The sequence below is a fragment of the Bombina bombina genome, chromosome 2, assembly GCF_027579735.1.
Source record: "Bombina bombina isolate aBomBom1 chromosome 2, aBomBom1.pri, whole genome shotgun sequence".
NCBI classification, from domain to species: Eukaryota; Metazoa; Chordata; class Amphibia; order Anura; family Bombinatoridae; genus Bombina; species Bombina bombina.
This window is the reverse complement of record NC_069500.1, coordinates 1,197,459,406-1,197,483,621: the sequence shown is the minus strand read 5'-3', so window position 1 is coordinate 1,197,483,621 and position 24,216 is coordinate 1,197,459,406.

Below are 24,216 nucleotides of genomic sequence, written 5' to 3'. Positions count from 1 at the left end.
GCAAAAAAAAAGTGCACCTATGCTACTGCCAGTGATATATAGTGATCACTGGCAAGCTAGGGGTTAATGGCTCTGAAAAGAGCCTTTGGTTCTATATTTTTTAACAAATAAAAGAAATAAATCTCTCTCTCTCTGTTAAATACAGGTCTCTCTCTCTCTCCAACAAAATGGCAAGTGAGGAGAGGGAGGGAGATCCACACTGATCATAGTCAATATTTACAAATATTGACATGATCAGACAAATGGGGTATTTTATTATTATTTTTTTTTTAGGGTGGGAGGCTCAGATTGGGTGACCCTAGCTTGCCCTATGATGATGCAGGCTAGGGACACCCCCAGAGGCCCCATGATGCACTGGGCATCGCCATCTTGGATGCCTAGTGAAGGGGGAGGGGGGGGCTATTTGGGCTTTTTTTTTATTTTATCCGGTTTTTTTTTATTTTTAATTTATTATTTAATAACCAACTAAGTGCCTCGACCCACCGAGGCACTTAGCACACAAGCAGAGCATCGGAAGCGTGTCCAATCGCTTCCGATGCTCTGAAACACTGCCGGGCTCCACGTGGAGCGAAACCGGAAGTGATCACTCGTAGGGGAGTGATCAATCCTAGACATCAAGGCAAGCCTGCAATACTGTTAGAGCAGCTGGAAGCGATTTCGATCACTTCCAGTGCTCTGTTAAACCGACGACGTATGCCATACGTCCTCTGTCGTTAAGTGCTTTTTTTTTTGAGGACGTATGACATACGTCGTCGGTCGTTAAGGGGTTAAAGGCAGCATCGCCAAGAAGCATCTTACCATACTTTTCAGTGGGTGTCAATGCTTCTATGATACCGGCAATATATTCAAAGCAGCATATCCACCTACTTCAAAGATGTTATGTAAATGATCCCTTTACACAGTACTTTATGACAATACAATTTACATGTGTCAACAGAAGCTTAATCCCTGTTCTTACAATAGTGGATTAAAAATCCCAATAATACACTGATACGAGCTGGGGGGATTGTGAGTATATGATATATGTGTTTAATGTATATGTATTATAATGTTAGAATAGAATATGTATGTAAACTGTAAGCGTGATTATACTAATCTTCTATTGTGTCCCTAGATGTGTATTTTTTACTTATTTTAAGATTGTGATCGCACATTCTCAATATTCATATTTACATTATATTGAGAATGCACATTTACAATCACAATATTCATATTTTAAAATATTGTGAGTGTGTTTTCGCATTTGTAATATATTTCATAATATTGTGATCGCGATTGTGCAGTTGTGGTTTACTTATAATATTGCAATTGCACTGTAGCAAACGTACTCTGTATTAATATTAATATATATCTATATATACATATTAATATAGAACACTTTTGCTACAGTGCGATCACTATATTATGAATAAAACATGATCACGATCACAATATTATGAAAGATGAATATTTCAAATATGAAAATGCTATCACAATATTGTGAAGTATAAAAATGTGAAAACGCAACCACAATATTAAGAAATATGAATATGTAAAATGTAAAACACTGTCACAGAAGATTATAATTAAAATATCAACTAGCCAAAAGTTTGTTTTCTTTTTCTTTGAAAAATAAAACTAAACCAATATATTGATTGAAATAGCTCACAGATGTTTTAATATTTAAGTTTAGCTTTATCCAATGTTCTTGGAATACTGTAATCTTAAAGGGACAGCCAATATCAAAATTGTTATTGTTGAAAAAAAGATAAATAACACCTTTACTACCCATTCCCTAGCTTTGCACAACCAACATTGCTATATTACTATACTTTATAACATTAAACCTCTAACTTGCTGCCAGTTTCTAAGCCACTATAGACAGCCTCTTATCACATGCTTTTTTATTTGCTTTTCACAACTGGAAACTTCTAGTTCATGTGGGCCATATAGATAACATTGTGTTCACGCCTGAGAAGTTGTGGCTGACACTGCACTAATTGGCTAAAATGCAAGTCAATAGATAATAAATAAAAAGTCATGTGATCAGGGGGCTGTCAAAAGAGGCTTAGATACAAGGATCTGTCAGAAAAATTCTGACATCTAGGAATTTAATCAAAACATAATTGTTCTCATATGTTAGTTTAGATCAAGAGATAAAGAATTAAGGTTGAGGCTACAAGACAGAGGTTATTCCTCTGGTCTAATTAAAAAATCTTTCAAAGAGCATTAAATACTCCCTGTAATCAATTGCTTGTCCCAAAAGTGAAAACTGATAATTGTAAGATTGTGACCATCATAAATAAACAATATCATACAATATCTGATTTTCTAAATAAACATGCACATACAGTATTTTGAAAAGTAATGATACCCTGGCTGCTAGTTTAGGAGATAAAATTCTAATTAGCTGGGGGCGGAGTCTACAGCTGTTGCAGTAGGACGTGTGTATGCCGAGCTCCTGTACTCAACCAGCTTTTTTAGAATTATTTTCTACAATTTATCTATTCTACAGTCCTATTCTAAGCTGTCATACCGTGAGAAGAGTCTGGGAATATCATACATAGAATGGCCCTGCCTATGTTCCTCAGCTAACTCCACAGCGACCAGCTACAAGGTCGAGAGGCCTTGCTCGTAAGCCTGATTGTCTGCGCTGTTACAGCTGCCACACATATATCACCCCCAGGTCCCTGGGTTACCAAACCAGTTCAGCTGTAAATGGACAATTTAAGATTAATTCTATAATGGAGCCTACACAACAAGTTTTTCTGACGGCTCTAGAACATCTACTACAAGAATGCCTTATTCATATGGAGGACCATCTTAATGCAGCGGGGTGAAGTGTAGGTAACTCTAAAACACTTTACCCTGAATTTTTAAAGCAGAGGGAAATACAAGATAAGATGAGCCCTAATCAACCTACGACTTTGGAGACACTTGAAACCATGGGGAAAGAGGCAACATTCCCTTCTATGCAAGTTTGCAGTGTTCCGGAGCTGGAGGCCGCTGGAGGATCGGTTAGAGTGGAGAGTAGCCTGAGAGAGGAGGTCTGCTGTTACATTGAATGCTCTGGCTTGTGGAGAGATTCTGACCCCCGATATGCCTGCCGATGTGGAGGCGGATATCAATGTGGGTGCATTGTTATCAGGATCAAAGCTGCATCGGTGTCTGATGAAAAGCCGATTGAGGAGACGGATGCCTGCTTAAGCCTTCACCTACAACCTTGCAAGAGTGATCATGATATCTATACTATAGATTTGATCCACCGTGAAGGCCTGCTGACCACCAAAGAGACTCTGCTTGTATTCGGATTCCACAAATCCGGAGAAGACTGAAGATGGCTGCAGCTCCGCTACACAAATCATTTTACTTGGGGTAATGTGTTCTTTTACTGGACCTCTATATGAAGACTTCTGTTCTGATTTCCGATGGTCCAAAACTCCACAGTGTACTCATATTTTAACACTTGCAACATTCGCTAGGTTTGACTCCCTCCAGCTCATATATGTCCAATGACTATCAAGGGTTAAGGGTGGGTTAGTTTGAGTCTGCAGCTTAGCGACAATTACCTAGGTACAGTATGGGACTTAAGACACCTATAAACTCCTATGTTTTAGAGGACCTTATGTGACTTTAAAAATTCTTAAAGATTGCTTTCATATACCCACTATTGTATTACATTCTGTTTCCTCTATTCTATAACTACATGCAGGGTTTTGTGATCCCCATAGCTTTAATAGCCAGTGGACCCATTAGATACTGACAATATATACATATATGCTATTTAATCTGCATTAAACCTGTTATGAGCTGTAGATGCATTAGGCTATACTATCTCATTGTAATAAGCTTATAGAGGGTAGGTTTCAAAATTAACTGGATAACTTAAAATGATAGCTATCACTTTTGACAATTAGAGGTGTTTTTACATAGCTGATATCACTGTTCTCCCTCAACTGATTTACTATTTTATTATGAGTGAGTCTATTAATAATCAAATACTGTAGTGATTACTCACAACGGACATAGAAGGGATGTTGCTCTTACCCTGGTGCCAAAGCTTTGACACCCTCTTAGGAGTAGCTCATTATCTCCCTAAACTATGTGATTTCATCTGTATAAAGTTCAAACCCATAGTACATCTAAGAACACCTCATTACTATATGGATACGTGAGTTGGTAGAGACCTATACCTACGCCTCAATGATGCCCCTACTTGTTATGATGCCCTATCATAGTCCAGGTCTTTGATCACCATGCATTGCTTCTGGGGCTTTATTTAAGGCTTGATGGTCATTTTAATATACCCAATTATGGTGGAGTGCTGTCTATGGTCAAGATGGCACATCTTAGTTGATTATTAAAGATCACCCACAAACGTACTAATGAGCAAAGGCTCATCTCTTTAAATACATTGTATTCTACATTATCCCAACTCCCCTAAAGTTGTTTGTATAATTAGAGATATAGGGAGCTGCAGCACCATACTATATCATTGAATATACATTACTCATATCTGCTTTTATGTAAAACCAAAGGGTTATAAATAAGTACAGGTATTCATATTCACCCTCATTTTATGACCTACCAAGAACCTATAGTCTACTTTTAGTTCATATGGTCCCTCTGAAAGAGCAATACTGTTGGCTACATTGTTGTTGTTAATGCTACCTGTAAACGGTCCTTTAACTCATAATCCACTCTCAAATTTTATTCCATGTTATATTGAGATACTTACGACTATTGTACATTTGGAACTGTATGATGTTTCTATTTGCTAATAGTATGAGAATAGTACTAGAGAGCGCAGGAAGATACACCAAACTCCTAAAAATACCTATGGGTCCCCAACTAGGTAGCAGAAATGAACATATGAGTGAAAAAATAGATAGGAGCGCTAAAAGCTAAAGGTGCTAAATGTATTGATGTGATATTTATTAGAAAAAGAAATAAACAAATTAGATGTATGTCTAAAGAAACATAGATTTATTCACATTAGGTGATATAAAATTGTAAAAACGGACGTCTCCGTAAATAAAAACAATTTCTACAATAAAGTTGCCATCATTTGATATAAGAAAAGACTTGCAATATAAAGTTCAGTCCAAATCCGCACTTAACTTTTAAATCGGGAGTTGGTTTGTTAGCAAGGCAGGGGCTTACCCAAATGAGTGCACAGTCAGTCTGCTCCGTGATTCGTTGTACGGCCGTAATGACGTCACTATTGGGGGCGCTGTCTTGAAAACACTTACTGATTGGTGTAAATGCGATGTTAGTAGGTTACACTGTTTCTTGGCTTCTTTTGCTCCAATACAGCGTTCAAATGAAGAGAATGATCCTGCACTTAGTGCCAAATAGCACGCAGGATAACCAATCCAAAAGTGTGGTATCAAGTGGTGTCCAGAGATGACCCGTTACAGGTCTAGTGGCAAGTTGGAGATGGCTAACAGTGTTAGCAGGTAGCTTTGGTTTATCCCAAATCCAAGGACGTAGTAGGAATAATGTCCAGAAATGACCCGTTACGGTCTAGTGGTAAAATCAGAAATGGCTAACAGTGTTAGCAGTATGGCTCACTTTTAAATGGCAAGTGTTAGCTTAGGTGTAGTTGCAGTACATCAACGCGTTTCTCCCTCTGCAGGGCTTTTTCAAGATGACTGGTCTGCAACAGGTGTATCTTCTTTTAATGGTGTAGCTTGCTTCCCATTGGTCAAATTTTACCTGGGAGATTGAAGCTAAGGCGGTCTTTGATTTTAAGGTAGTCATATTTTTAAAGGTGGTATTGGCAACAATAGGTTAAGGCAACTAATATATAAAAATATATATATATACATACAATCTTAGGGAGATTTACAATTAGTATTCCCACTCCCTAAAAAGGGTTTCTTAATTAAAACAAAATATTTGTATATAGAACATAGAAAATAGTAATAAAACCAAAAAGGAAAAAAGAGAGAAAAAAGAGAGAAAAAACGAGTAACAAAGTCAGAAAAAAGAAAAGAATGCAAACAGGGGGGAGAGTCAAAAATTATATGTAATAGGAGAAAGTATCAATAGAACCTGCTAATTAATATGGTGTCATGTTTATTTGTGCAGACTAATTTTTAGTCAAATAAAAAAGGAGAAATGTCTAACTCAGAGTTCAGACCGGCAGGGAACAAGGTGTTGTATTTATAAATCAATTCTGCTTCTTTGATTTTTAGAGCTTTCTCTATATTGCCTCCCCTCCAGTTTTGTTTCACCTGTATTATTCCCCAATAACTCAAATCTTTGGTATTTCCTTTGTGTATTGATTTGAAATGCTTATATAGGTTGGTGTCTACCATTCCTTTCTCAATGCACAATAAATGCTCCCTGATCCTATCTCTGATCATTCGTTTGGTCTCCCCAAAATATATCAGATTGCATGTGCACCTCAAAATGTAGATTACTCCTTTTGTGGTACATCTAATACAGTCCTTAATCGTAATTTCTTTATTTGATTTTGGGATATGTATTATTTTTCTCTTATCACTATGCTTGCAAGCCTTGCAAGAATAGCAGGGAAAAAAACCTGATATTGTCCCTCCTTGTAGATCTTTCTGTGTAAGGGTCAGTTTTTTAGTTGTTCTTGTACGTGTGCTAGGTGCAAGTAGTGTTTTGAAATTTCTAGTTTTTCTAAAAATCAGTCTTGGTTTCTGTGGGAGTGAGTCTCCAACTATAGGGTCAGCTTTTAATATGGGCCAGTGTTTGTTGAGAATTTTTCGCATAATTCTATGATCTTCATTGTATTCAGTTATGAATGGGACATTAATTATTTCAGAGTCATTATTGGTGGGTTTTTGTTTGTATGAGAGGAGGCTCTTTCTGTCTGTGTTCCTTGCTCTTGCCACAGCTTTATTTATGACCTCATCATCATAGCCTCTATCTTTGAATTTATCAATCAGGGATTCTATTTGATTCTCAAAGTCTGAGATCCTGGAGCAGTTCTTCCTTACTCTTAAGCTTTGGCCCACTGGAATGTTATCTATCCATTGCTGAAGATGACAGCTTTGTGAATGAATAAAGTTGTTACGGTTTACCTCTTTGAAATGTGTTTTAGTCTCTAAATTGCTGTTTATTACCATTATTTCTAAATCTAGAAAAACTACCCTATCTTTACTATGGTTAAATGTAAAATTAAGCCCTTTGTCATTCGAATTGATATCGGAAAATAGTTTCAACAGCTCAGATTCGGACCCCTTCCATATTAATAATACGTCATCTATGTAACGTCTATAGAGCACGAGGTTCGCACCATAGTCACCCAACTGGAAGAAGGACTCTTCCCAGTTACCAACGAATAAGTTGGCGTAACTTGGTGCGAACCTTGTGCCCATAGCCGTACCCTCTATTTGTAAATAGAATTTATTGTTATACATAAAGTAATTGTTTTTTAAGATAAATGAGATACTTTTTAACAGAAATTCTTTTTGTTCTGATTTTAGTTCCATGTCTCTATCTAGATATTGTTTGATTGCTGTGACTCCTTTCTCATGATCAATTACTGTGTATAGGGACGTAATATCTCCAATCACTAAAATAAAGTTATCCTCCCAATTAACTTGTTCTAAGATGTTAAGTACCTGAGTTGAATCTCTCAGATATGAGTCCAAACCCCTCACATATTTTTGTAGGAATGTGTCCACATATTGTGAGAGGTTAGAGGAGAGCGACCCTATGCCTGAGATAATAGGTCTCCCAGGAGGTTGGGAAAGATTCTTATGTATTTTTGGGAGGAAGTAGAATACCGGGACCCTAGGATAATTGGGGTCCAGGTATTCTACCTCTTTTTCATTTAATATTCCTACATCTCTACCTTCTCTTATCAGTTTTTTAAGTAATGCAGCAAACTTATTCGTGGGGTTAAGATCAAGTTTTTTGTATGTTCTAATGTCTCCTAAAAGTCTTAGGTCCTCTGTTTCATAGTAGGTGGTATCCATTACTACAATCCCGCCGCCCTTGTGTATTGATTTGAAATGCTTATATAGGTTGGTGTCTACCATTCCTTTCTCAATGCACAATAAATGCTCCCTGATCCTATCTCTGATCATTCGTTTGGTCTCCCCAAAATATATCAGATTGCATGTGCACCTCAAAATGTAGATTACTCCTTTTGTGGTACATCTAATACAGTCCTTAATCGTAATTTCTTTATTTGATTTTGGGATATGTATTATTTTTCTCTTATCACTATGCTTGCAAGCCTTGCAAGAATAGCAGGGAAAAAAACCTGATATTGTCCCTCCTTGTAGATCTTTCTGTGTAAGGGTCAGTTTTTTAGTTGTTCTTGTACGTGTGCTAGGTGCAAGTAGTGTTTTGAAATTTCTAGTTTTTCTAAAAATCAGTCTTGGTTTCTGTGGGAGTGAGTCTCCAACTATAGGGTCAGCTTTTAATATGGGCCAGTGTTTGTTGAGAATTTTTCGCATAATTCTATGATCTTCATTGTATTCAGTTATGAATGGGACATTAATTATTTCAGAGTCATTATTGGTCTATAGACGTTACATAGATGACGTATTATTAATATGGAAGGGGTCCGAATCTGAGCTGTTGAAACTATTTTCCGATATCAATTCGAATGACAAAGGGCTTAATTTTACATTTAACCATAGTAAAGATAGGGTAGTTTTTCTAGATTTAGAAATAATGGTAATAAACAGCAATTTAGAGACTAAAACACATTTCAAAGAGGTAAACCGTAACAACTTTACTCATTCACAAAGCTGTCATCTTCAGCAATGGATAGATAACATTCCAGTGGGCCAAAGCTTAAGAGTAAGGAAGAACTGCTCCAGGATCTCAGACTTTGAGAATCAAATAGAATCCCTGATTGATAAATTCAAAGATAGAGGCTATGATGATGAGGTCATATATAAAGCTGTGGTAAGAGCAAGGAACACAGACAGAAAGAGCCTCCTCTCATACAAACAAAAACCCACCAATAATGACTCTGAAATAATTAATGTCCCATTCATAACTGAATACAATGAAGATCATAGAATTATGCGAAAAATTCTCAACAAACACTGGCCCATATTAAAAGCTGACCCTATAGTTGGAGACTCACTCCCACAGAAACCAAGACTGATTTTTAGAAAAACTAGAAATTTCAAAACACTACTTGCACCTAGCACACGTACAAGAACAACTAAAAAACTGACCCTTACACAGAAAGATCTACAAGGAGGGACAATATCAGGTTTTTTTCCCTGCTATTCTTGCAAGGCTTGCAAGCATAGTGATAAGAGAAAAATAATACATATCCCAAAATCAAATAAAGAAATTACGATTAAGGACTGTATTAGATGTACCACAAAAGGAGTAATCTACATTTTGAGGTGCACATGCAATCTGATATATTTTGGGGAGACCAAACGAATGATCAGAGATAGGATCAGGGAGCATTTATTGTGCATTGAGAAAGGAATGGTAGACACCAACCTATATAAGCATTTCAAATCAATACACAAAGGAAATACCAAAGATTTGAGTTATTGGGGAATAATACAGGTGAAACAAAACTGGAGGGGAGGCAATATAGAGAAAGCTCTAAAAATCAAAGAAGCAGAATTGATTTATAAATACAACACCTTGTTCCCTGCCGGTCTGAACTCTGAGTTAGACATTTCTCCTTTTTTATTTGACTAAAAATTAGTCTGCACAAATAAACATGACACCATATTATTTAGCAGGTTCTATTGATACTTTCTCCTATTACATATAATTTTTGACTCTCCCCCCTGTTTGCATTCTTTTCTTTTTTCTGACTTTGTTACTCGTTTTTTCTCTCTTTTTTCTCTCTTTTTTCCTTTTTGGTTTTATTACTATTTTCTATGTTCTATATACAAATATTTTGTTTTAATTAAGAAACCCTTTTTAGGGAGTGGGAATACTAATTGTAAATCTCCCTAAGATTGTATGTATATATATATATTTTTATATATTAGTTGCCTTAACCTATTGTTGCCAATACCACCTTTAAAAATATGACTACCTTAAAATCAAAGACCGCCTTAGCTTCAATCTCCCAGGTAAAATTTGACCAATGGGAAGCAAGCTACACCATTAAAAGAAGATACACCTGTTGCAGACCAGTCATCTTGAAAAAGCCCTGCAGAGGGAGAAACGCGTTGATGTACTGCAACTACACCTAAGCTAACACTTGCCATTTAAAAGTGAGCCATACTGCTAACACTGTTAGCCATTTCTGATTTTACCACTAGACCGTAACGGGTCATTTCTGGACATTACTCCTACTACGTCCTTGGATTTGGGATAAACCAAAGCTACCTGCTAACACTGTTAGCCATCTCCAACTTGCCACTAGACCTGTAACGGGTCATCTCTGGACACCACTTGATACCACACTTTTGGATTGGTTATCCTGCGTGCTATTTGGCACTAAGTGCAGGATCATTCTCTTCATTTGAACGCTGTATTGGAGCAAAAGAAGCCAAGAAACAGTGTAACCTACTAACATCGCATTTACACCAATCAGTAAGTGTTTTCAAGACAGCGCCCCCAATAGTGACGTCATTACGGCCGTACAACGAATCACGGAGCAGACTGACTGTGCACTCGTTTGGGTAAGCCCCTGCCTTGCTAACAAACCAACTCCCGATTTAAAAGTTAAGTGCGGATTTGGACTGAACTTTATATTGCAAGTCTTTTCTTATATCAAATGATGGCAACTTTATTGTAGAAATTGTTTTTATTTACGGAGACGTCCGTTTTTACAATTTTATATCACCTAATGTGAATAAATCTATGTTTCTTTAGACATACATCTAATTTGTTTATTTCTTTTTCTAATAAATATCACATCAATACATTTAGCACCTTTAGCTTTTAGCGCTCCTATCTATTTTTTCACTCATATGTTTCTATTTGCTACTTGTATGTGTTATTTAAACCTCAATAAAAAAAATAATAATTCAAATTAGCTATCGAAGGGCTCCATCTCTACGTGTTAAACTTATGAGAATCCACACTATCATAGTGAACTAAAAGGTACTTATGCATGTAGATCATGTTCCTATTGTGATCACATGTTCCAAGCATGGATATCAAAGTGGTATAAGACACATACAGGATTTTGCAACATGTAGGACAAAAAAACATAATTTATTGTTTACAATGTACGTTTAAGATCTTTTTATGTAGGCATGTCGACAAGAGAACTAAAGGCCAATATTAGAAATGCTCACAATGACACAGAACATGGAAAGAAATTATCTAGTGTAGTGAGGCATTCCTTACAGGAACATCAATCCAAACTAGCGGAGCGATTTATTATTATTATTATGCGGGCTGCCATTTATAAATGCGGACAGCATATGCTGTCTTCATTTATCATTGCACAAGCATTTTTTGTGAAATGCTTGTGCAATGCCGCCCCCTGCAGATTTGGGGCCCATCAGCCACTAGCAGGGGGTGTCAATCAATCTGATCTTATCTGATCTGGCTGGTTGCTGTCCATCGCCTCAGAGGTGGTGGATGAGTTAAGGAACAGCGGTCTTAAGACTGCTGCTTCTTAATTCCTGTTTCCTGTGAGCCTGAAGGCTCGTGCGGAAACAGATGCATATGGCTCAATACGGGGCTTAATAAATCGGCCCCCAGTTCTTAAATGCTGGATACTTGAGAAATTAACCTTACATAAGAGAAGAAGGAATGTTGAAAATATGCTCTTACAGATGGAGAGCCGTTGGATATTTTTGCTTAATTCCCTCACACCCATGGCTTAAATGAACAGATTGTGTAATCATCAATGGTTATAATTTCAATAACTTTAAAATGGTTATAATTTCAAAAACTTTTAAATTTAACATGACATTACACATTACGCTATCTGTAATTAGTTTACCCAAGCTTTTGTTAACATCATTGAAACCTGCTAGGTGGAAACCATTTATTGGTTAAATGTTTATATTGTATCAATCCCTGTATAGGAATAGGCAGGCTAACTTACGGAGTTCGTCATTTTGTAGCAAGGTTGCGAGTTGTTATATTGTTTCCATATGTCATGGTATACTTTATCAATATGCCTTAAATCTCCTTTTCCACTTCCACCAACTCTTTCTTGTTGTACTGTCCCCTTAAGAACCATACCTACAACAACTCAATCCGCTATAAAAGTCAACACCTCCTCTGACACATTGCTTGGTATTGCTTTGTAGTTCTAAGCCCCTCCTTTGAGACTCTAACCTCTGCTGTTTTGGATTGATTTCCTTGCAACTCTGACATCCCTCTAGTGCCGTACAGCACCTGTACTCTTCATCAGCTGCTGCATCGGAACTCTCCTGCTGTGACGTCACACGCCAACTTTCCCGGCCGCTACACAGCTGATCGGATTCTCTGACTCCAGCTCACCGCTCAGCGCTGCAATTATCCTCCAAGCTTATTTAAAGTATTTTAAGGTACGGTTCTTACAGAGCTTAACTTCTTGACTTCTAATGCATATTAACTACGCTCATATACTTAGTTGATTGTTGTATCTGCACTTACTGCGTGTTAACACCTCTCATGGGTATCCTGTGTTCATTTTGGTTGTTCTGCTGCATTCCATAACCCCGTGTCAGCTGCGGCAGTAATAGGACAGCTAGAACACAAGTAAATGCTACGTATGTATTTAGAGTATTCACATTGCTACAGATAGTAATTAATGTGAATCCTCACTATACACACTGCAACAATATATATCTATACTTGCTACTCAGTAGCTGCGGTTCACATAAGGCTATTTCCCTTACAGGCATTGACTAAACCTCACACCATAAGACAATACTATTCCATGATTGAAGAAAGCGTATCAAATTATATTTACACACTTGACCATCTATAAGGTTTTGAACAACCTAGACAAAGCAATGTGGATTGCGGATTTCACATGTGGCTGAATTGAGATCATTCTGCATGTATGAATTAACGTGTGGATGAGTTGGATCTGCTCTTTCTGCTGTTGATTTGTGTCAAAGTGGTGTGATTGCACTGTCAGTCAATTGAGCTTCAGAAGTGCCGTGTGAAAAGTTTAAGAGGTCTTCTGATTGGTCAGTATGTGGTTATAATATTTCAGCTCCTGAATGATTGACTGATGGGATATTGTTTCTAGTCATATGTTTAGAAGTCAGTGGGTTATTTATATGCCCTGTGAACTGAGGCTGTTCTCACCTATGACAAAGTGTCAAATGGAGAAATGCGTATCAGATGTGATCAAGTGCCGTGGGATGTGGGAATACACAGAAAGACATTATTTGGATAAGTTTACATGAGTGATATGTTTTTGCTGCACTTTCATCCATAGTGTTAAGGCCAATTTACTTCACCTTTGCGGGTTTCACATAATCATACTGGTGATTGGGGTTGTAGCAAAGAAGTTTCATTGGACATTATTGTATTTTGTGCTTCTCACACCTTTATAGATATATTACCATGTGACCTCTTCACTAGAACTGAAATATTGCCATTTTGGTGATTTTTATTTATGTTTTAAATATGTATATATCATTTTTAATGTTTGTGTGATTCAAGTTTAATAGCTTGTTACCTTAGTTCACAGTACTTTAAACTTAGTAGTGACTAGGTATAGCTGATGATTTGAACTATATGGTTTTTTTCAGGTGTGTGCCATAATATATTCTTGCTTTTCTTTTTGTCCTTTCTTGGACTAAGGTGTGTGTATAAGTCGATGCTTTTAGGGGTATTTGATACCCTCCACTTATTTTTGATGATTGTTATCTTGAATACTGAGATAAGAAAGACTTTGGGGATATATTGTTCTGTTTATAATCTAATAGTATACTTATTTACCCTGAGAGTATTTCTAAGAAATGTATATTTTCGAACAGGGTCTACTATTCTTGAGGGTTCCTTGCTGGTTATTGCCAAGCCAGGCCCACTTTCCTGGGGTCCATGGGCTTCTATTGACAAGCTGGGTCCACATTTCCTAAGTGCTTGGGTACCTATAGGTAAGCAGGGTCTTTTTTTTGGTTTCCATATTTTATTAATTTCCAGCATAATTAACATTCAAAAATGCAAAAACAGAAAACCACCTCGCAAGGTGCATATATAAAACATGTCAGACAGAAAAATGGGGAAACAATAATATATATCAGAAAAAGATATACAAAACATGGCAAGATTATTAATACACTTATTCCTGTCAATAATTACGAGTGGTCTGCTACGAGATTATGCCTTCTAAATTTTAACTATCTATTAAAAAGAAAAAAGAAATAAAAAGAAGAGAGAAAGAAAGAACAAAGAAAGAAGAGAGGGAAAATAAAAAAAAATAAACCACAATACAAATTACCCTGCCCCCCTCCACTTCATAGAACCAAAAGAAGAAAGTTAACTTTCCTTTAAGCCACCCTGCGGACTAAATACAATCATCTAAGGTTAATTCACCTCTTAAAACTGCTGTTTGAATCAATTCTGAATTTTTAAAGGGATATATTAGTCTAAGCTGGATCTCCCATCTGTTTGAAAAGATAAAGGCCTAGATTTGGAGTTTGGCGGTAGCCGTGAAAACCAGCGTTAGAGGCTCCTAACGCTGGTTTTAGGCTACCTCCGGTATTTGGAGTCAGTCAAAAAAGGGTCTAACGCTCACTTTTCAGCCGCGACTTTTCCATACCGCAGATCCCCTTACGTCAATTGCGTATCCTATCTTTTCAATGGGATTTTTCTAACTCCGGTATTTAGAGTCGTGTCTGAAGTGAGCGTTAGAATTCTAACGACAAACTCCAGCCGCAGAAAAAAGTCAGTAGTTAAGAGCTTTCTGGACTAACGCCGGTTCATAAAGCTCTTAACTACTGTACTCTAAAGTACACTAACACCCATAAACTACCTATGTACCCCTAAACCGAGGCCCCCCCACATCGCCGCCACTCGATTAAATTTTTTTAACCCCTAATCTGCCGACCGCCACCTACGTTATCCTTATGTACCCCTAATCTGCTGCCCCTAACACCGCCGACCCCTATATTATATTTATTAACCCCTAATCTGCCCCCCTCAACGTCGCCTCCACCTGCCTACACTTATTAACCCCTAATCTGCCGAGCGGACCGCACCGCTACTATAATAAAGTTATTAACCCCTAATCCGCCTCACTAACCCTATAATAAATAGTATTAACACCTAATCTGCCCTCCCTAACATCGCCGACACCTAACTTCAATTATTAACCCCTAATCTGCCGACCGGAGCTCACCGCTATTCTAATAAATGTATTAACCCCTAAAGCTAAGTCTAACCCTAACACTAACACCCCCCTAAGTTAAATATAATTTTAATCTAACGAAATTAATTAACTCTTATTAAATAAATTATTCCTATTTAAAGCTAAATACTTACCTGTAAAATAAATCCTAATATAGCTACAATATAAATTATAATTACATTGTAGCTATTTTAGGATTAATATTTATTTTACAGGTAACTTTGTAATTATTTTAACCATGTACAATAGCTATTAAATAGTTAAGAACTATTTAATAGTTACCTAGTTAAAATAATAACAAAATTACATGTAAAATAAATCCTAACCTAAGTTATAATTAAACCTAACACTACACTATCATTAAATTAATTAAATACAATATCTACAATTATCTACAATTAAACCTAACACTACACTATCAATACATTAATTAAATACAATATCTACAAATAACTACAATGAAATAAACTAACTAAAGTACAAAAAATAAAAAAGAACTAAGTTACAAAAAATAAAAAAATATTTACAAACATAAGAAAAATCTTACAACAATTTTAAACTAATTACACCTACTCTAAGCCCCCTAATAAAATAACAAAGCCCCCCAAAATAAAAAAATGCCCTACCCTATTCTAAATTACTAAAGTTCAAAGCTCTTGAGCTGTTCCAATCAGCCAATAGAATGTGAGCTCAATCTGATTGGCTGATTGGATCAGCCAATCGGATTGATCTTGATTCTGTTTGGCTGATTCCATCAGCCAATCAGAATATTCCTACCTTAATTCCGATTGGCTGGTAGAATCCTATCAGCCAATCGGAATTCGAGGGACGCCATCTTGGATGACGTCCCTTAAAGGAACCGTCATTCTTCAGTTGGACGTCGCCGGATGAAGATGGGTCCGCGGTGGAAGTCTTCAGGATGGAGCCGGTCCTCATCGGATGAAGATAGAAGATGCCGCTTGGAAGATGATGGTTGCCGGTCTGGATCTACTCTTCTTCCCGGATAGGATGAAGACTTTGGAGCCTCTTCTGGACCTTTTCAGCCATCGGATGATGGATCGCCAGCCCCCCCTTGGGTTGGATGAAGATTTTGGAGCCAGGACCGATCGGTGAACCTGGTATGGTGAAGACAAGGTAGGATGATCTTCAGGGGCTTAGTGTTAGGTTTATTTAAGGGGGGTTTGGGTTAGATTAGGGGTATGTGGGTGGTGGGTTGTAATGTTGGGGGGGTATTGTATGTTTTTTTTTACAGGCAAAAGAGCTGAACTTCTTGGGGCATGCCCCACAAAGGGCCCTGTTCAGGGCTGGTAAGGTAAAAGAGCTTTGAACTTTAGTAATTTAGAATAGGGTAGGGCATTTTTTATTTTGGGGGTCTTTGTTATTTTATTTGGGGGCTTAGATTAGGTGTAATTAGTTTAAAATTGTAATATTTTTCTTATGTTTGTAAAAAATTTTTTATTTTTTGTAACTTAGTTCTTTTTTATTTTTTGTACTTTAGTTAGTTTATTTCATTGTAGTTATTTGTAGGTATTGTATTTAATTAATGTATTGATAGTGTAGTGTTAGGTTTAATTGTAGGTAATTGTAGGTATTTTATTTAATTAATTTAATGATAGTATAGTGTTAGGTTTAATTGTAACTTCGGTTAGGATTTATTTTACAGGTAATTTTGTAATTATTTTAACTATTTTAGCTATTAAATAGTTCTTAACTATTTAATAGCTATTGTACCTGGTTAAAATAAATACAAAGTTACCTGTAAAATAAATATTAATCCTAAAATAGCTACAATGTAATTATAATTTATATTGTAGCTATATTAGGATTTATTTTACAGGTAAGTATTTAGCTTTAAATAGGAATAATTTATTTAATAAGAGTTAATTAATTTCGTTAGATTTAAATTATATTTAAGTTAGGGGGGTGTTAGTGTTAGGGTTAGACTTAGCTTTAGGGGTTAATACATTTATTAAAATAGCGGTGAGCTCCAGTCGGCAGATTAGGGGTTAATGTTTGAAGTTAGGTGTTGGCGATGTTAGGGAGGGCAGATTAGCGGTTAATACTATTTATTATAGGGTTAGTGAGGCGGATTAGGGGTTAATAACTTTATTATGATAGCGGTGCAGTCCGCTCAGCAGATTAGGGGTTAATAAGTGTAGGCAGGTGGAGGCGACGTTGTGGGGGGCAGATTAGGGGTTAATAAATATAATATAGGGGTCGGCGGTGTTAGGGGCAGCAGATTAGGGGTACATAAGGATAATGTAAGTAGCGGCGGTTTACGGAGCGGCAGATTAGGGGTTAAAAATAATATGCAGGGGTCAGCGATAGCGGGGGGCGGCAGATTAGGGGTTAATAAGTGTAAGGTTAGGGGTGTTTAGACTCGGGGTACATGTTAGGGTGTTAGGTGCAGACGTAGGAAGTGTTTCCCCATAGCAAACAATGGGGCTGTGTTAGGAGCTGAACGCGGCTTTTTTGCAGGTGTTAGGTTTTTTTTCAGCTCAAACAGCCCCATTGTTTCCTATGGGGGAATCGTGCACGAGCACGTTTTTGAGGCTGGCCGCGTCCGTAAGCAACTCTGGTATCGAGAGTTGCAGTTGCGTTAAATATGCTCTAAGCTCCTTTTTTGGAGCCTAACGCTGACATTATATGGACTCTCAATACCAGAGTTATTTTTATGGTGCGGCCAGAAAAAAGCCAGCGTTAGCTACGCGGGTCGTTACCGACAAAACTCTAAATCTAGCCGAAAGTCAGACCATTTTTCAAAAAAAGAGTCTATTTCTGCTTCCGATATAATTGAAGTTGCATGTTGTTCCAGTATCAATTTAGCATTTACAGCATTAATAAATAAAGAAAAGTTAGGCTTTTTCTTAGACTTCCATGAGGAAAAGATAATATTCCTTGCACAAAGGATAATAAAATTAATAAAGATTATGTTATCTTCCCTCTTCCTGTACTCCCTTAAAAAATAATCTCCTCTTTATCCATTCACATGTGACTCACGCCATGATAACTGAGGCGTTGCCGCCCATGCCCTAACAATGCTCTTAGGAACTGTTGATTCCTTTACTGAAGGAATATCTACAATCCATTTTGCCCTTAAATGTTCCACTGCCAGTTGTCCCTCCTTGGATAATAGCATATTATACCATCCTGCTATGGCCATTTTTCCTTTTGAAAAAATATTTATTCCCGCATAGATTCTTTCCCAATTTTTACTGCAGAGATTAAGATCTAGGGTATTTAGAAAATGTCTTGCTTGGAAATACCCAAACATATCTCTGTTGGGCAAATTATATTTTTCTTTAAAAAAACCGAATGAGTGTATTACTTTACTATCCATATCGATACATTGATGAAAAGATATAAGCCCCTGACTTTTCCATCTTCTAAAAATTTCGAACTCACATCCTGGCAGAAAAACTGGATTGTCTTGGATTGGTAGATATCTAGAATATTGAAAGTCAGCCCCCAACGCTGAGCATAACTTATGCCATGCTAGTATGGGATTTTTGAGTGTATACATTTTTTTTAACAAAACAGGCCAATATTTTGTCTTCAAATACACAAAAGCTTTTATAGAGTATGGCCTAAGAAGGTCAGATTCCATATCTGTGCAAGTTAAGAGGGAACTATCTGTTAACCAATCAGGCACTATTTTTAATAAACAAGCCAGATTGTATTTCTGAAAAGAAGGGAAGCTAAGTCCTGCAGAATCTTTACTTTGGGTAAGTCTTTTACCCCATAAAAATAATCTACAAGCGTAGTTTAAAAGTTTTATATCAGTCTTTCTTAAAAAAAGAGGAACATTTTGCATAACATATAATAATTTAGGTAACGCTACCATTTTAATTAAATTTATTTTACCCGCTAAAGAAAGAGGGAAAGACAACCATTTTTGCATGTCTTCAACAATTTTCTCAATTACACCCGGGAAATTTTCCCTATACCATTTTTCCGGACAACTAGAAACATTAATTCCCAAATATTTTAGGCTATTAACTTCCTTAAAATGTAAAGGCGAAAATGAATCTTTATTCCTTTTTACCCACAGTAATTCAGATTTTTGAGAGTTAATTGCATAACCCAAGAAAGATCCGAACGTTGTTAATATTGAAATTAGTTTAGTAATATTCTCTTTTGTATTAGAAAGAAATATAAGCAGATCATCCGCATAAAGGGATAATTGAATAACTCTATCCCCTACCTGTATACCCTTAATACTACTACGAAGCGCAATTGCTAGGGGTTCAATACATAAATTGAACAATAATGGGGAGAGGGGACACCCCTGTTGCGTACCCCGAGACAATGGAAAAAATTGTGTACATGCTCCATTAACTATCAGAGCTGACCTTGGATTACTATATAGAGCTTGAATAAATGTGAGAAAGGAGCCCCTGAAACCATAATGATCTAGAGCAGTAAATAGATTATCCCAGCTAATAGCGTCAAAAGCCTTTTCCACGTCTAACGAAATGATTACTTTATCTTCTACACCCAGCTTCCCTTCTTCTTTTTGTGCATTATAATAGTCAACTGTTAGTAATAATTTCCTTAAATTAGAAAAAGATGATCTACCCTTAAGATATCCAGTTTGATCAGTGTGAATTATTTTACTTAGGACTTTCTGTAATCTAGTTGCCAGAATGCTAGCCAGTAGTTTATAGTCTGTGTTAAGCAACAAGATTGGGCGATAAGCGTCTACCTTTTCTAGATTTTTTCATTTTTTCGGGATAAGAGTAATTAGGGAGGTACTAAAATTACTAGAGGGTACAAGCCCCTTAGAAAAGTATGCGTCAAAAAGAATAACTAAAGGATCTGCAACATATTCCAACAACATTTTGTAATATTCAGCTGCTAATGAATCTGGACCTGCAGGTTTGTTAATACTACACTCTTTTATCGCTTAAATAACTTCTTCTTTGCTAATTGGTGCATTCATTAAGTTCCGAGCCTCTTCAGTCAAACATGGAACTTTACATGTATCCCAAAAAAGCTTTTTATTCGATTCATGTATTCCTTTAGATGAAAAAATCTGTTTATAATACTCCAAAAATTCTGCCGCAATTTCATGAGATTGAGTTACCCTTTTTTCTTTGCCTTGAAGCACTGTGATATGATTAGAGCCCCTATTTTGTTTGACAAGGTTAGCCAGAGTTTTTCCTATCTTGCCACCATATTTATATAGTCTCGCATTTGTTCTTACCACCTCACTGGCAGCCCTTTGTTGAAGAAAGATTTCCCTTTCTTTTTTAGCCTGCATATATCTACGCCAGTTAATACTTGATGCTTCCTGAATATAAGCATTATACATATTTGCTAAATGATTAACTAGCTGTGTCTCCTGTCTCTGATTTCTTTTCCAAGATCTATATAAATACGCTTTTATTTCCCCTCGGAGTACTGCCTTAGAAGCTTCCCAATAGATTTCAGGGCATGATACTAAATTAACATTATAATATTCAAACTTTTTCCAAGATTCCACCAACCAGTTCTTAAATTTTACATTTGAGTAGAGATATTGTGGGAAGGAATAGTTCGCTGAAGTTTTCCGTGAGGTGCCTAATGTTATTGACAGGGAAACAGGCGCATGATCAGAAATAATTATTGCATCAATATCTGCCTCTGCCGTACCTGTTAGTTTTTCATTTATCAGGAAATAATCTATACGAGATAGTGTTTTGTGCGTACTAGATTTACATGTAAAGCCTTTCATATCAGGGTTTTGGATGCGCCAGATATCTTTCAGATTTAGAGCATTTCTAAATTTTCTAAATATTGTCATTTCTTGCTCTTTTGGGGGAGCCCCTTTACCTTTAAAGTAACATCTATCTATTGGATGTTGTGCAATAAGATTCAAATCATCAGCGACTATCAACTTGCTGTCTATAAACTGTGAAAGTTTTAATTTCATTTTCTCCCAAAATTCTTTTATTTTATTATTGGGACCATAAATATTACAGAGTATAAACCTTTGCTCCATTATATCCAACTGAAGAATTATAAATCTACCATCAGTGTCTATCTCTGACTGGATAATCTTGTAGTGTAAATTTTTATGTAACAGTATCGCTACCCCTCGCTTTCTAACTTGCCCTGTTGTTGCAAAAACTTCACCTACCCAATCTGTTTTAAGTTTAAGTGCTTCATTCTGCTGAATATAAGTTTCCTATAAAAAGGCAATATTACATCTAAGTTTTTTAAGATGTTTTATTATCATTTTTTTTGACAGTCGAGGTAATACCTCTGATATTCCATGAAATCAAATTAACTTTATTCATTTAGTTATTGTTCAACCAAACAACAGACGCAGAGGGGAGCAGGGCAGGGGGAGAAAAAGAAGAAAAAAAAAAGAAAAAAGGAGAAAACAGACGTTAAGATAACACCTTTCACCTAACATATATTCCATAAATTTCTTAAGACTCTCGCTCATTTAGATATAACCAGGGTGAAGATTCAGTACAGGGCCTAAGTCTATTTTTCCCTGTTTTTTTTGTTTATAAGGGGTACAAAGGCTGTTACTATTGCTGCTAGCATCATTGTTACTTTGTATTTCTAATAATAAGCATGAAGGACTATCAAGGATAAAGACAAGTCCCTCACAGAGCTATCAGTAAAATAATGTAATAACAAGTTCATTTTAACTACAAAGAATTGTTCCAGGCTGTGCATAAAGAAGTTTCTCTTTATGAAAAGGAAAAGAGAAGCCTCAGAATCATATTGGAAATTCTTTAATGTGAAAGTGTTTTTCATTTGTTTTTTTTGTGCACATATTTTCATTTATCTTTTTTCCGGTTGTGGACTTCCTGCTTTGATGTATTCTATTTTTAAGGCTCCATAACTAGACTACATATTATGTGACAATATCCATTTTGTATGGCTATATATATTGTTTACATTTTCACATAAGATGTAGCTATGTGTGCATAACTATATACACCTGATAATTGTAAAAACTCACTAATAAGTTGTCTTTGTCAGGTCTGGGTGTATAGGTAGTTGGTATAATCTCTGTCACATATGGAGAAATGTGTGCATTCGGTTAGAACTAAGTCCCCAGTAATGCCTCCTAAAAAAGATAAAAAAGGCAAAACAAGTGCTACTCTACAAGATAGTATCACTGAAGAAATTACCAAAACAAAAATGGATGCAGATTCTCAGCATTTAGTTAAAGCCATATATGAGGCAATGAGCCCCCAATTTGATCAGCTCAGACAGGATGTGTTAACATTAACTAATGAAGTACACTCGTTTAATAATAGGATTGAAGCAGCTGAATTACGTATTTCAGACATAGAGGATAGAATGAATACAGCTGAGCAGGATTCAAATTTGTATAGATCTGCACTCAAAAAACTTAAAGAGAGGATAGATGACCTTGAGGATAGATCCAGAAGGAACAACCTCAGAATTACTGGCATACCTAAGGCAGCAGAGTTTAAAGATCTAAATAAATTTATGTTAAATAAGTTTCCTGCACTGCTAGATATGCCAGAATCACAGTACCAGCTAATTGTAGAGAGAGTTCATAGAATAGGGCAGGAAAGATTTAAATCAGACGGAACAAAAATAGCAAGACCTATCATTGCCAAAATGTTAAATTTTCAAGATAAGGTTGACTTATTGAATTTTTATCGTAAAAAGAAAAATGTTTTGCTGGAAGGGCACAAAATAATGTTATTTCAGGATTATTCAGTGGAAACTACTAATCGTAGAAAGGTAATGGCCCCTTTATGCACGCAGATTATTCAGAAAGGTTATGAAGCTGTTTTAATGTATCCTGCTAGGATTAAGGTATTCAAGGATAATTCTTGGCATATATTAAATACGCAACAAGAAGCAAATAGATTTTTAGAAGAGCATGTATAAAAATGATCAAATTGGCCTAATTAAAGGGTTACTGGTCCAAGCAACAGATCCCCTTGCTTGTGCAAAGTCCTGTGCCCTCCTATTTCATGGCTGTTCTCAGGCTGGGGAGCCCCCCCCCTGCCAAGAGACGTAGACCTCGTCGACTACCCAAGAGAGTGCGTGAGCCAGAGGGAAAGCAGCTCTCTTGTTCCCCTCAGCTACGATGGCGTTTCTTTTGCTGCATTGCTTGCTCCATGCGATAGGTGCTGAACATGCCGCCTCCTCGCTCACCTCTACTCAGCGTCCACGACCGCACCACGCAGCACGCACCTCTACGTCGGTAAGCAGGGTCTTACCTAGAGTTGGCAATGCGGGTGGGTGGAGGATTAGGGGTTAATAGGTTTATTTAGAGTTGGCTATGTCGGAAGGCAGCGGTTAAGGGCTATTTAGACTAGGGGTTTATGTTAGGGTGTTAGATTAATAACAAACTTTCTTGTCTCCATAGATATCAATGGGGGGAATTCGTTTATAGTGATCACCATTCCGCAATCGCAGGTGTTTTTTCTAACACTTTTTCTCCATTCTATGGGGAAAAACGTGAGCAAGCTAGTCAAGTCGGGACTTGGCTTTTGTGCAGTATGTAGCTTAACGCACCATATCACACAACAAAAGAAGTTCTTTTTGTAACTTGTAATGGCAGCTCTATGGAAAGTGCGGTACCGCAACATTTTTAGCGTTATTTACACACCGGGTTTAGCGCACAATTTGTATTTTATGTCATAGTTATTCTTCTTGCACATTACATTGCTTAATTTCTTGTGTAAAAAAAACAAAACAAAACATGATAGCTGGAGGACAAAATGCTTGTGGAGAATATCACTGTGGGAATTGTCAGCCAGTGACCAGTTGTGCACATAGATAAACTTAATATTAAGAAAATACTATTATTCAAAATCAAAATAAACATCTTTATCTTAAGATTTTCCCCCCCAATTTTTTCAACATATTCAATCATATAAATCCTGCTATTTATACAGCATACAGTATTAATGTTTTCTTCATTATTTCACTTTAATACAGCGGTTAAATGGTTAACAACCAGTGGTCATGCTCCATAATCCTTAATATATATTAGATTAGCACACATCTACACA